This window comes from Eubalaena glacialis, chromosome 16 (genome assembly GCF_028564815.1).
Source record: "Eubalaena glacialis isolate mEubGla1 chromosome 16, mEubGla1.1.hap2.+ XY, whole genome shotgun sequence".
Lineage (NCBI taxonomy): Eukaryota > Metazoa > Chordata > Mammalia > Artiodactyla > Balaenidae > Eubalaena > Eubalaena glacialis.
In genome coordinates this window covers 10,722,956-10,735,726 of record NC_083731.1, presented here as the reverse complement: position 1 = coordinate 10,735,726, position 12,771 = coordinate 10,722,956, and the positions used below count along the sequence as shown (strand labels likewise).

Here is a 12,771-nt window from a genome sequence, read left to right as displayed (position 1 = left end):
TATTTTATCTGACTATAACATCTCTTCATTAATCATTTCTTCAGGCTTCAAAAAGCATCAAAAAGCATCTCAGTACTTCTCAGGAAGATTTGCTAGATTCTGAATATAGGTTGGACTACATGGAACTGATTTGTGGTTTATGTCTTTAAGAAAATCAAAAGCTTCTCTCTGTGGTTTGAAATCACTGCATTCCTCATAGCCTAAGAGACTATAACATGTCTGTTGGCTTTTGAGGAAACTTTCCTAAAATAATTTTATTCTATTGTGTACTTGTAAATGTCAAAAGTCATCTTTCTCGTTCTAGTTTAGATATTATTATTATCTATATAACAGGACATAATAATACTATTATCACAATAGTATCTACATAAAAAGAACAGAATATTTGGAGGAATTTAGAGAAATAAAAAGGGGTTAGGAGAAAATCTTGAATTCCGTTGGTGTGTCACAATTTGAATTATGAATCTTCAACTCTTGAGAATTCCCTTTGTATAAATGGCAGTTTGCTTTGCTTGCTCTTTCATGTCTTGTCTTCCACTTTAAGGGGGAAAAAAAAAATTGTGATCTTTAAAATAACCAGTGAATCATGGTGGGACTCTGACCAGTTCTCATCACTTGGCTCTTTCCTCCCTTACTATTTTAGTGCTGTACTTAACCACCCTCAACCCGCTTCAGTTTTTTACTTACTGAGTTTATCTAATTCAATTGAAGGCTCTTTTCTTTATATTTGGGCACATCCGTTATGGTCCTTCTTCTTTCCTGTCTTTCCTCTAGTTCTTCCCCAGTTGCTCCTTCTCATTCGTGAAATGAATGATCGCAATCATGGCTATTAAGTATAAGAGTGCTAGTGTTTTGCTTATGCTGAAAGAAAGGGAAGCCATAAAATTTGAGGCGAAGTAAAACATAATAAAGAACCAGGGTCATCAGCCTTATAAAGCTTTTGAAATTTCCCCGAAAACCCCCTCTGAATCACTACTGAAACCTCCCATAAAACCTTTTCCCTCAAGTGCCAGCTTCTAAAATAAGTTAAATTACATATTATTAAAGTTTCTTGGTTTTCTGTATTGTTTGGTTGATTCATCACTTTTCTACTAATTTTATTGAGATATATCACATTTTAACTACATTATGATTTTGATGACTTCTTGTGAGTTTGTCTAAGAGTTGAATTGAACATTGATTCCCTGGGAAAATGTTCTCAGTTCTAAACAACTGAATTATAATCAACCTTTGAACCTATCCATTTGTAGGTTGCGGATGGTCCATTTGTCATGCCTATTCACAGATTTCTCTGTTTTACTTCTTTCTGTGTTACATGGTGAAAATGAAATTGATTGTCTTTTCTGTGGTTCCCTTCTCTCTCACATCTGTACTTCTTTTCTGGAAACAGGGATCTGGGCTGCCGAAGGAGGAAGCTACCGCGTTGAGCATTGATGAATTAGGTGCCTTTTGCATAATAGTAGCTCTTGTTTATGGAGCACTTTTTCCATGTAGCAGGCACTTTGTGAATGTTATTTCTAATGCTAATTCTTGGGTTAATTATTTTCATTTACATTTAAGAAACTAAGGATTAGAAATGGTAAGTAATTTGCTCAAGGTCACAGAGCTACAGAGTGGTGGGCTACTTTAAATTTAGGGTCACTTAGCTCCAAGGAGCATGGATTTTTCAATATACTTTGGAAAACTAATGGTATTAGAGGTTGAGAGCTAAAATTTGAGTTACCACTTTGTGTAAAATAGTATAAGGCACTTAATCATGTTATATGTGGAATTTAAGAATCAGACAGCCCCTTATCATTGACAGGGTGAGAGACAGTTAAGACTTAATATGTTACTTCTATGTACTTGTTTTTTGGTCTTCCTTGTCTCCCTCATTCTCACTCCTGATTTTTTTCTTTTGACCTCTCTTAAGTTTAAAGATACAGGGCTATTGATCCCCAGTTTATCTTTAACCCCAGAGATAGGCAACAGCAATCAGTAAGCTTGATTTGCATTAAAGTTTGAGCTTTTTACTGGATCAAAGGTCCTTAATACAATCAAGACTAAATTGATTCTTAAAAGGAAAAGAATTTGTAAATCTAAACCCTGTTCTTTAACAACTTCCAGATTATTCTGATTGTTTTCTTTTCTTCTGCCTGTCTTCCTTACAGTCACAAATCATACCCAATTTAAGAAAAATTTTTTTGATCCTCAGATCCACCATACTCCAAACCTGCTTCTCCCATGGTTTCTACATCTCGGTAGATGTCACTCCATTCACTCAGTGGCTAAAGCTAGAACCCAAGATCTATCCTGGTGCCTTTTCCCCTGTCATCCTATTGTCAGTCTATCAATAGATACTGTCAAGTCTTCATTCAAAATATCTCCCATATTCACTACTCACTATCTTGACTACCAGCACTCTCCTCCAAACTACCATTGTTCTTGCCGGGACTATGGTAATAGTTTTCCTACTTCTTTTCTTAAACACTTCAAAGCCATTCTTCACATAGCAGTCAGTGTGATATTTTAAAACTCTAAATAATAAGGACACACCCCATCTCATCCCACCCAATTGATCCCAGCTTTAAACCCGTTAATGACTTTCCATCGCACTTAGATAAAATTAAAATTCCTTACTGTGACTACAAGCCCCAAATGATTTGACACCTGCCTTTCTCTCCAATCTCATTTTATACTACTCCCTTCCTTGCCTACCATACTTCAGTCACACTGGCTTGCTTTCTTTTTTTTTTTTTTAAATTTATTTATTTTATTTATTTTTGGCTGCGTTGGGTCTTCGTTGCTGCGTGTGGGCTTCCTCTAGTTGTGGCGAGCGGGGGCTACTCTTTGTGGCTTCTCTTGTTGCGAAGCACGGGCTCTAGGTGCACGGGCTTCAGTAGTTGTGGCTCGCGGGCTCTAGAGCGCTAGCTCAGTAGTTGTGGCTCGTGAGCGCTAGAGCGCAGGCTCAGTAGCTGTGGTGCACGGGCTTAGCTGCTCCGCGGCATGTGGGATCTTCCCGGACCAGGGATCGAACCCGTGTCCCCTGCATTGGTAGGCGGATTCTGAACCACTGTGCCACCAGGGAAGTCCCTACACTGGCTTTCTTGATTACATCAAACTTCAGGGCCTTAGAATAAGACTTTTGGGGGTGGGGTGGGAAGCCTGGAATACTCTTGCTGATATCTTCACATAGATGGCTCCTTGTAGCCTTTCATATCTTGGCTTAAATGTCATGTCTTCAAGAGAAGACACTTGAACATTACCACTCAGTAATTCTGTTTTATAACCATATTCCAAATTTCTGCAAAGTACTCATGCCTTTTGGATATTTTTCTTGTTTGTTAACTTTTTCCTCAATGTGTTACTTTGAAAATTTTCAATCATACAACATTTTTAAAGACTTTTACAGTGTATACCTATATACCCAACACCAACACTCCACTATTAATCTTTTGCTAGATTTACTTTATCGCTTATCTATCCATTGGTTAATCCATTTTAATTTTGGTGCATTTCAAAGTACATTGCAAATATCAGTATGCATCCCACTAAATACTTCAACATAGATGTCTTTAACTTAATTCAGTATTTGTATACAATTTGGTTATCTTGAGGCAAAATTTATATACAGTAACATGAACAGGTCTGAAGTGTATATTTGCTGATTTTGATATATGCATACCCACCCTGTGTAACCCAAAACCCCACTAAGACGTTGGACATTACTGTCACCCCAGAAAGTTCCCTCATACTCCTTCCATGTCAGTATCACCCCCTCAGATTTAGAGACAACCTGTTCTAAATTTTTATACGAATTATTGGATTTTTAAAAATTGAGATAAAATTTAAATAGTATAAAATCTGGCCTTTCAAAGTGTACAATTCAGTGTTTTTTAGTATATGCACAGGATTAATGAACCATCACCACAGGCTAATTCCAGAACATTTTCATTACCCCTAAAAGAAACTCTCTATCCATTAACATTCACTCCTTATTTCCTGGCCCCTGACAATCACCAATTTACTTTTTGTTTCTATGGATTTACCTATTCTGGATAGTTCATATAAATGGAATCATAAAACATGTGACCTTTTGTGTCTTTTGTGTTTTCAAAGTTCATCCATGTTTTACCATATATCAGTACTTCATTCCTTTTATGACCAAATAATATTCCGTTGTGTGTTTATACCACATTTTGTTTATCCATTCACCTGCAGATGGACATTGGGTTGTTTCCAGCTATTGACTATTGTAGATAGTGCTGCTGTGAATATGCATATACAGGTATATGTTTGCGTACCTGTTTTCAATTATTTTGGTATGTACCTAGTTGTGGAATTGCTGGTTTATATGGTAAATCTATGTTTAACTTTTTGAGGAACTTCCAAACTGTTTTCCACAGTGGCTGAATCATTTTACATTCCTACTAGCAATGTATGAGGTTTCCAATTTCTTCACATCCTTGCCAATACTTGTTATTTTATTTTTTATTTCTTTTTATAAAAAATATTATGGCCATCCTAGTATGTGTGAAATGGTATCTCACTGTGCCAGACATTGGCAGAATGGATAAAAAACATGATCCAACTATTTGCTGTCTATGAGAAACTCACTTTAGCTCCAGAGACAGAAATACATTAAAAGCGAAAGGATGGAAAAAGATATCCCATGCAAATAGTAACCAAAAGAGAGCTGGGGTGGCTATACTAATATCAGACAAAACAGACTTTAAGTCTAAAACTGTCATAAGAGACAAAGACATTATACATTGATTATTTTAAACATATTGACTATTATAAACATGTATGCACCAAACAGCAGAGATGCAAAATATATAGAGGTAAACATTGACAGAATTGAAAGGAGAAATAGGTAGTTCTACAATAATAGTTGGGGACTTCAGTAGTACAATTTAAATAATGGGTAGGATATCTACAGAGAAGATCAATAAGGAAGTAGAGATCTTAACACTTTAAACAAATGAGACCTTATAGATTATATATATATAGAACACTCTACCCAACAATAGAATACATATTTTTCTCAAGTAATTCTCTATTAAAAGGAAGAGTGAAAGAGTGAATGATTGAGTTATGAAGGATATTAAAAGGAAAGGAGAAAATAGTATCAAACTAGAACAGTATCTCATAAAGTATGTTCCTTGTCCAACAATATTCCTGGGACTTAGTTTGATGTGGAAGTATCTGCCTGCCCCTTTTATTGAATTATCTTGATGGGTTGCTCTTCTCTTAAAATAGTGTGGGGCTCCCTCCATTAAGTAAATTCTGTCTTTGCAAATGTTTGCTTTATGTTCATCTGGTTACTATTTTATGGTAAAATTGACCATGGGTTAGTTTCCATTGTATTTCTTGTATTTAAGACAATGATCATCACATAGTATATATTCAGCAAATGGTTATTCAGTGAATGAATCAAAATAGAAATTTATATATAAGTATGGAAATGAAGTAAGTAGTCACATTTTAAAGTTTTTTTTTCTCATAGTATTCACAGATCATGATTTGACAATAATTTTCTCACTGTTTTTCCTTAATCTCCAGTTTTGTAATGGAGATGCCTGGGAAGAATAGGAATATTAAGTAAACCATGATAAACTCTCAGCAAATCGATAACTAAAAAAAAAAATCTAGAATTATTCAAGTAAATTTAGTATGTGGTTGTTAATGACTATAGCTCATCAATTCATATAGGCTGTCCTTGGATTCACTAGGCGGGACTAAAGGAAGTTTTTAGGAATCTAAGATTCAAATATATGAGAGTCTTTTCCTGTACCTTATTGCCTTTACACTAACTGTTGACGTGACATCTTAACGTTCTTTGCAAGTTATGCTCTCACATATGCCTTGGCCTCTGTCTCTGATAAGTGTATAGGAATTGCTTTGTCTTTTCTTCTCTGCCCTGGCTATTTTTTTCCTTGTCCTTTGCCTCTTCTTCTCATCTTCCTTTTGGCATGGTATAACGTTAAAAAAAGGTTGCTCTTTTTTTTTTTTTTATATAGAAGAACAAATTGTTCATGCTAAAGAGGGATAGAAATACTTAGCTAAGCCCTGAAATCTTTTATTTATTTCATGCTGCTTAGAAAACTTTTCACATGTAATATATGACTTTGTGGTTAAAGATATATTGAGGAAGCCTTTGAAAAGATATTACAATTTATACCTTTTTCATAATCTTAGGTAATGTTAATTCATTTTCCAATTTGGTCCTCAGTAGAAGACACATTTACTAACTATTTATTTATTTATTTATTTATTTATTTATGAGATTTATTAAGAAATGCCTAAGGTTGAAGAACATGGTGTTAAAGTATTCTTTGTAAAATTCATTAAAGAATGAGGTTTTTATTTTGCAGTTTTCCTATTATTGAAGTAATGCAGTCATTTGAGGTTGGAATGATAGTCCCTGGGAGTTGGGAACGTGTATTCCGTGTCCCTTCTTTCTTTCCCATTGTCAGTTGGGTACTTACATTTTCTTTTATTATGCCAGTATACACATTTTGGGTTTAAGCATGATTTCACAAGTTCTCGCTCTGTATTTTACCATGTCATATTTGTTTCCACTGCCTCTCTCTCTTTGTTTTATTGTAGTTCATTCTTGCATGCCTTTTCTTTTTTCTATTACTCTATTGCAAAAGGCTCTGTATAGTGTTCGGACACTAATGTGAAGACATTAAGACTGGTTTTTGTTTGGAGACTGTCTGTCTGTGAACCCATTCTGCTCTAATCTATACACTGACGCGTGCTTGATTTCTGATCCCTGGGTCAGAGTTAGGGATCTAGTATTTTTTATTTGTCCGAGTAGAGGGAAATAGGTAGACCAGATCAGTTTTTCCCAAAAGAATGTAATTGCCTTTCTTTGCCATATTAAAACAAAGTACTGTTATGTATTGGTTTACTTTCTTATAATACAGCTTGATTATATCTTTATGTGTATAATATTAGTTCATTCTTATTTAAACTCAGTGTATTTATATAGTTATTTATGTATTTATGTGTGCATGGCTATCTTAGGAAAGGCAAAATATCCTGTGCCCACTTCACCCTTTTTCATTTTCCAGTGGTAAAAACTCAGTGATAATAAATATCACCTACACATACCTTTTTTAGAGGTTGTGTATATCTGTGGTAGTAGTAGATAGGAATAATTCATAGTTGGACTGCAACACATATATGTTTACATTCTAGCTACTGGATAATTATAGACCGCAGATAGATACAAATATGCATCACCTCAGTCTGAAGTGTGCTAAACCAAAGATATACCAAAACTAAATTGATAATGATAAAACTAAACGAACTATATAACTAATTTGTAATTAAAAGACAACAGTAAAAAGTGGAAAATTATGACCAAATAAGCACAACATGGGAAATACATTGATGATGGAATTTATTTTCCCAGATTGCTTGGAACTATCTCTTTGTATTCACAATATGAACTTTTCAGTGTAGCCAAGTGTTGCATGACAGCCAAATTGCCTAGTAGATTTTGAATTACATTTCCTCGGAAAACTTAGTAATGTGCTAATTTTTATTTGAGTCTATGCAATTGTCATTAGTTTATCAGAGCTCCAGTATTTCATACTTTTATTGCCCTTCCCCTGTGACCTTAAACAACAAAAATTTACTTTTTCTTTTTATTATTATTATTATTTAAATTTTTATTTATTTATTTATTTTTGGCTGTGTTGGGTTTTCGTTTCTGTGCGTGGGCTTTCTCTAGTTGTGGCGAGCGGGGGCCACTCTTCATCGCGGTGCGCGGGCTTCTCACTGTTGCGGCCTCTCACTGTTGCGGCCTCTCTTGTTGCGGAGCACAAGCTCCAGACGCGCAGGCTCAGTAGTTGTGGCTCACGGGCCTAGTTGCTCCGCGGCATGTGGGATCTTCCCAGACCAGGGCTCGAACCCATGTCCCCTGCATTGGCAGGCAGATTCTCAACCACTGCGCCACCAGGGAAGCCCCTACTTTTTCTTTATCCTACATGTGTACTTCCCATTGGTAAGATTGTGGGGTGGGGAGGAGTTCTGTTCTTTGCCATCTGAAATGGCCTGGATCACAGAGGCAGGAAGTAGAGGGGTCTCGATTTTGATCAGCAGTGAGGCTTTCTCTATGGCTCGGCATTCACTATTATGTTGCGTTATGTGATTTTGCAATTTGCATATCGTTGTCAGCATTTCCTAAATCTTGAATTCATCAGCTTTTCTCCATTTATCCTACTGTTGGCTTTGTTTAAGCTAGTGTCATCTCTTGCCTAGATCACTGTAATAGCCTTCCAAATGTGCTCCTCTGCCACAGATTAGATACCTGTCTTAGAAGCAGACTGGAATTTTATTGGGGAATATTTTTGGGACCAACACATGTGAGGGAGTGAAAGAAACTGGATTGAAGGAGAAGTTGAACTGAGTTAAGATGCAGACTCAGCAAAGGCCTTAGCTAATCCTAGAGAGAATTCTGCATATTGGTTGGTCTTTTATAGTTGTCTCAAGTTGGGCATATCTTGGTTGTTTCTAGGTTTTGGCGATTATGAATAGAGGTGCTATAAACATTTGTGCACAAGTTTTTGTGTGGGCATAAATTTTCAACTCAGTTGGGTAAGTCTCTAGGACTACAACTGCTGGGTCACATGGTAAGAGTATATTTAGCTTTAGGTAGGATCACTTTGCATTCCCACCATCCGAGAGTAAGTTTCCTGTTGCTCTGCATCTTTGATAGCATTTGGTGTTGTCAGTATTTTGGATATTAGCCATTCTAATAGGTGTGTAGTAGTATCTCATTGTTGTTTCAATTTGCATTTCCCTGATGACATAGGATGTTGAACATCTTTTCATATGCTTTTTTGCCATCTGTCTATCTTCTTTGTTAAGGTGTCCAAATTTTTTACTCATTTTTTAATTGGGTTATTATTTTTGAGTTTTAAGAGCTCTGTATATTTTAGATGTAAATTCTTTATCAGATATGTTTTACAGATATTTTCTCTTAGGCTGTGACTTGGGTCTGCATTCTCTTAAGAGTGTTTTTGCAGAGCAGAAGTGTTTAATTTTAATAAAGTCCAATTTATCAATGTTTTTCTTTCATGGATTGTACTTTTGGTGTTGTTTGTAAAAACTTATCACCAAACCAAAGGTCACCTAGATTTTCTCTTATTTATTTTCTAGACATTTTATTGTTTAGCATTGTATAGTTGGGTCTACAATCTGCTTTGAGTTAACTTTTGTGAAATGTATAAGGACTGTGTCTAGATTCATTTTTTTGCCTATGGATGTCCAGTTGTTCTAGTACCATTTGTTGAAGAGACTGTTCTTTCTCCATTGAGCTGCTTTTGCTTTCTTGTCAAGGATCAGTTGACTGTATTTGTGTGGGTTTATTTCTAGGCTTTTTATGCTATTCCATTGATTGATTTGCCTGTACTTTTACCAATATCATGGTGATTTTATTCCTTAGCTTTATAGTAAGTCTTGAAGTTGGGTAATGTCAGTCTTTCACATTTGTTACCCTCTTTTAATATTGTGTTGGCCATTATGAGTCTATTGCTTTTCTATATAAATGTTAAAATCTTTTTGTTGATATACACAAAATAACTTGCTGGGATTTTGGTTGGGATTGTGTTGAATCTATAGATCAATCTGGGGAGAATTGGTATCTCAACGATATTGAGTCTTCCTATCCATGCACGTGGAATCTTTCTTCATTTATTTAGATCTTCCTTAATTTCATTTATCAGCGTTTTGTAGTTTTCCACATATGGATACTGTACATATTTTGTTAGACTTATGCCTAAGTATTTTATTTTGGAGGGGGCTAATGTAAATGGTATGGTGTTTTTAATTTCAGGTTTTAATTGCTGGTATTTGGGAATGCAGTCAACTTTTGTACATTAACCTTGTATCCTGCAACTTGGCTATAATCACATTAGTTTTAGAAGATTTTTTTTTGGTGGTGGTCGTTGTTGATTCTTCGAGATTTTCTTCATAGACAGTTTTATTTCCTGCTAATGAAGTTGTATTTCTTTCTTCCCAATTTGTTTACCTTTTTCTTGTCTTATTGCATAAGGTAGGTCATGTAGTAAGATACTGAATAGGAGTGGTAAGAAAGGACGTCCTTACCTTGTTCCTGATCTTAGGGGGAAAGCATCTAGAGTCTCACCATTAAGTATGAGGTTAGCTGTAGGTATTTTGTAGATGTTCTTTATGAAGTCTAAGAAGTTTCCTTCTATTCCTAGTTTGCTGAACTCAATGGCTGTTGGATTTTGTGAAATGCCTTTTCTGCATCTGCTGATATGGTCATATAGTTTTTCTTCTTTAACCTATTGATGAGGTAGATTAATTGGTTTTTGAACGTGGAACTAGCCTTGCATACCTGGAGTAAATCCCATTTGGTCATGGTATAATTCTTTCTATACATTGTTGCATTTTTCTTTTCAGTCATTTTATTTTTAAACCTGGATATTCCATTTTTAATTTCTAAATATTTTCTATTTCTCTCCTCATCATGATCATTTTTCCTTTAACTCCGTTCCCATGCTTACAGTGTTTGTAATGACTGTAATTTATAATAGGATTGTAATAGCTGTTTTAAGGTTCTTCATTTCTGGGTTTGTTTCTGTTGACTATTTTCCTTCTGTGTGGATCACATTTTGCCTCCAAACATGTCTCTTAATTTTTTATTGGACTGTAGACATTGTGAATGTTAAATATTGTGTTTGGATTTTCTTATTTCTATTTAAAAGATGTTCAAGTTTATTTTGTTTGATAGATAAGTTTATTGATGTTCAGATTAATACCTTTTAGGCTTTCTTTTAAAGCTTTCTTAGGGCAAGTCTAACATACCTTTTTTTTGGTATTCTGATTCAACAAGTATATGTTAGGCTATCTCTCTTTACCTTCTACACTTCCTATCTGTGAGTTCATAATTTCTGTTTCATTATACATCTATGGTTCTTACATGTATGGCTTATTCATCCATGTAAACCCTTAGCGTTTTAGACAGGAGAGAGAGGTGATCCTATGTTTATTTATTTTATATATATATATATATATTTTTTTTTTAAAGAAATTTTGCTGACCTCTTTGTAGTTTGATGGGACCAATTGTACTGGTAGGGAGCTCTGTTAGGCTACTATAGGAGTCCTATGAAGAGATTTGGTAGTTTGTATAAGTACAGTGATAATGGAGATAAAATTGGAGAAATTGGACTTTTTGAAAATAAAGACTTCATAAGAGTTGCATACCATCCAGCAGTTGTGCTCCTAGACATACACTCCAGGAACCTCTTGCACAGTATTCCAAGCAACACCTGCAAAAATATTCATGGGAGCATTGTGTGTATAGATCTGAATGTTCATTCACAGTAGAATGAATAATGCTTCAGTATGCTTATACCATGAAATATATCACATCAGTAAAAATAAACGATTTGCAACTACTGAAATTAATTAGTACATTTACTTAGTGATTATTATTTTGCATGCTATTCTTCAGGCACTCTTTTAGCTACTGGAGAAGCAATACTGAGGAAGGCAAAAAAACTGTATCTTCATTTTTTAAACTCATTTTACTTCAAACAATGTAGAAATTAGTTAAAGCAAGAATCATTAATGTTTATTATTACTATTGGTTGAAATATTGAGTATAGGATAGTCACAGTTTCCAAGTTTCCAGTCTACAGATCATTTGTTAATTGCAAATGGAAAATGTTATTTCATGAGGAAATTTAATGGACACCATCTTAATCAAGTAATCAAACCTAACTTTATGAGGAAAAGGACAAATGGACTTTTTTTTTTCTTTGCTTGTGTCATTTAAGAATGAGAGTATAGCATCAGCTGTGTAGTATTAAATTTTTAAAAAAATTCTGACTCTAATAATGAGAAAACAATCAGGTAAATTCAAATTGTGGACCACTCTATACAAAAACCACCTTGGATTTTTCTTTTTCTTTCTTTTTTTTTTTTTAAATTTTATTTATTTATTTATTTTTGGCTGCGTTGGGTCTTCGTTGCTATGTGCAGGCTTTCTCTAGTTGTGGCGAGTGGGGGCTACTCTTCATTGTGGTGCGCGGGCTTCTCATTGCGGTGGCTTCTCTTGTTGCGGCGCACGGGCTCTAGGCACGCGGGCTTCAGTAGTTGCAGCACGTGGGCTCAGTAGTTGTGGCTCAGGGGCTCTAGAGCGCAGGCTCAGTAGTCGTAGCGCACAGGCTTAGTTGCTCCGCGGCATGTGGGATCTTCCCAGACCAGGGCTCGAACCCGTGTTGCCTGTATTGGCAGGCAGATTCTTAACCACTGCGCCGCCAGGGAAGTCCCACCTTGGATTTTTCAAAAATCCCCCTCCCCCAACCCCAAAAGGTAAGTGAACTGTTTTACATTAGAGGAGAGTAAAGGAATATAACAAATATTGATCTAATGCATAATACTTGTATTTATAATTTTCATCTGGGGATTTCCTTCCTGTCTATCTTAGGCTTTTTCCCCCCTGATTTTTGGTTTTCTCTTGTGACGTTCCATTATGAGAGCCTGTTCTGCCCATCTAGAGGACTGTTTTACTCTCTGAAACAACTTTCATTTCCTTTTGCTTTGAACCTTTTCTTTAGGGAAATAAAGACCTTGTATAAGTGTTTCCTAATGGTTTTTTTTTTTAATTAATTAATTAATTTATTTTTGGCTGCGCTGGGTCTTTGTTGCTGTGCGCGGGCTTTCTCTAGTTGCGGCGAGTGGGGGCTACTCTTCATTGCGCGGGCTTCTCATTGCGGTGGCTTCTCTTTTTGCGGAGCATGGG

General features: G+C 35.6%; 1 protein-coding gene across 3 annotated transcripts in view; it reads left to right on the top strand.

Moving 5' to 3' along the window:
- The window catches only part of PCCA (propionyl-CoA carboxylase subunit alpha), a 370,033-nt gene that overhangs the window by 108,681 nt on the left and 248,581 nt on the right, over positions 1-12,771 (top strand). The gene's annotated exons all lie outside the window — the stretch shown is intronic.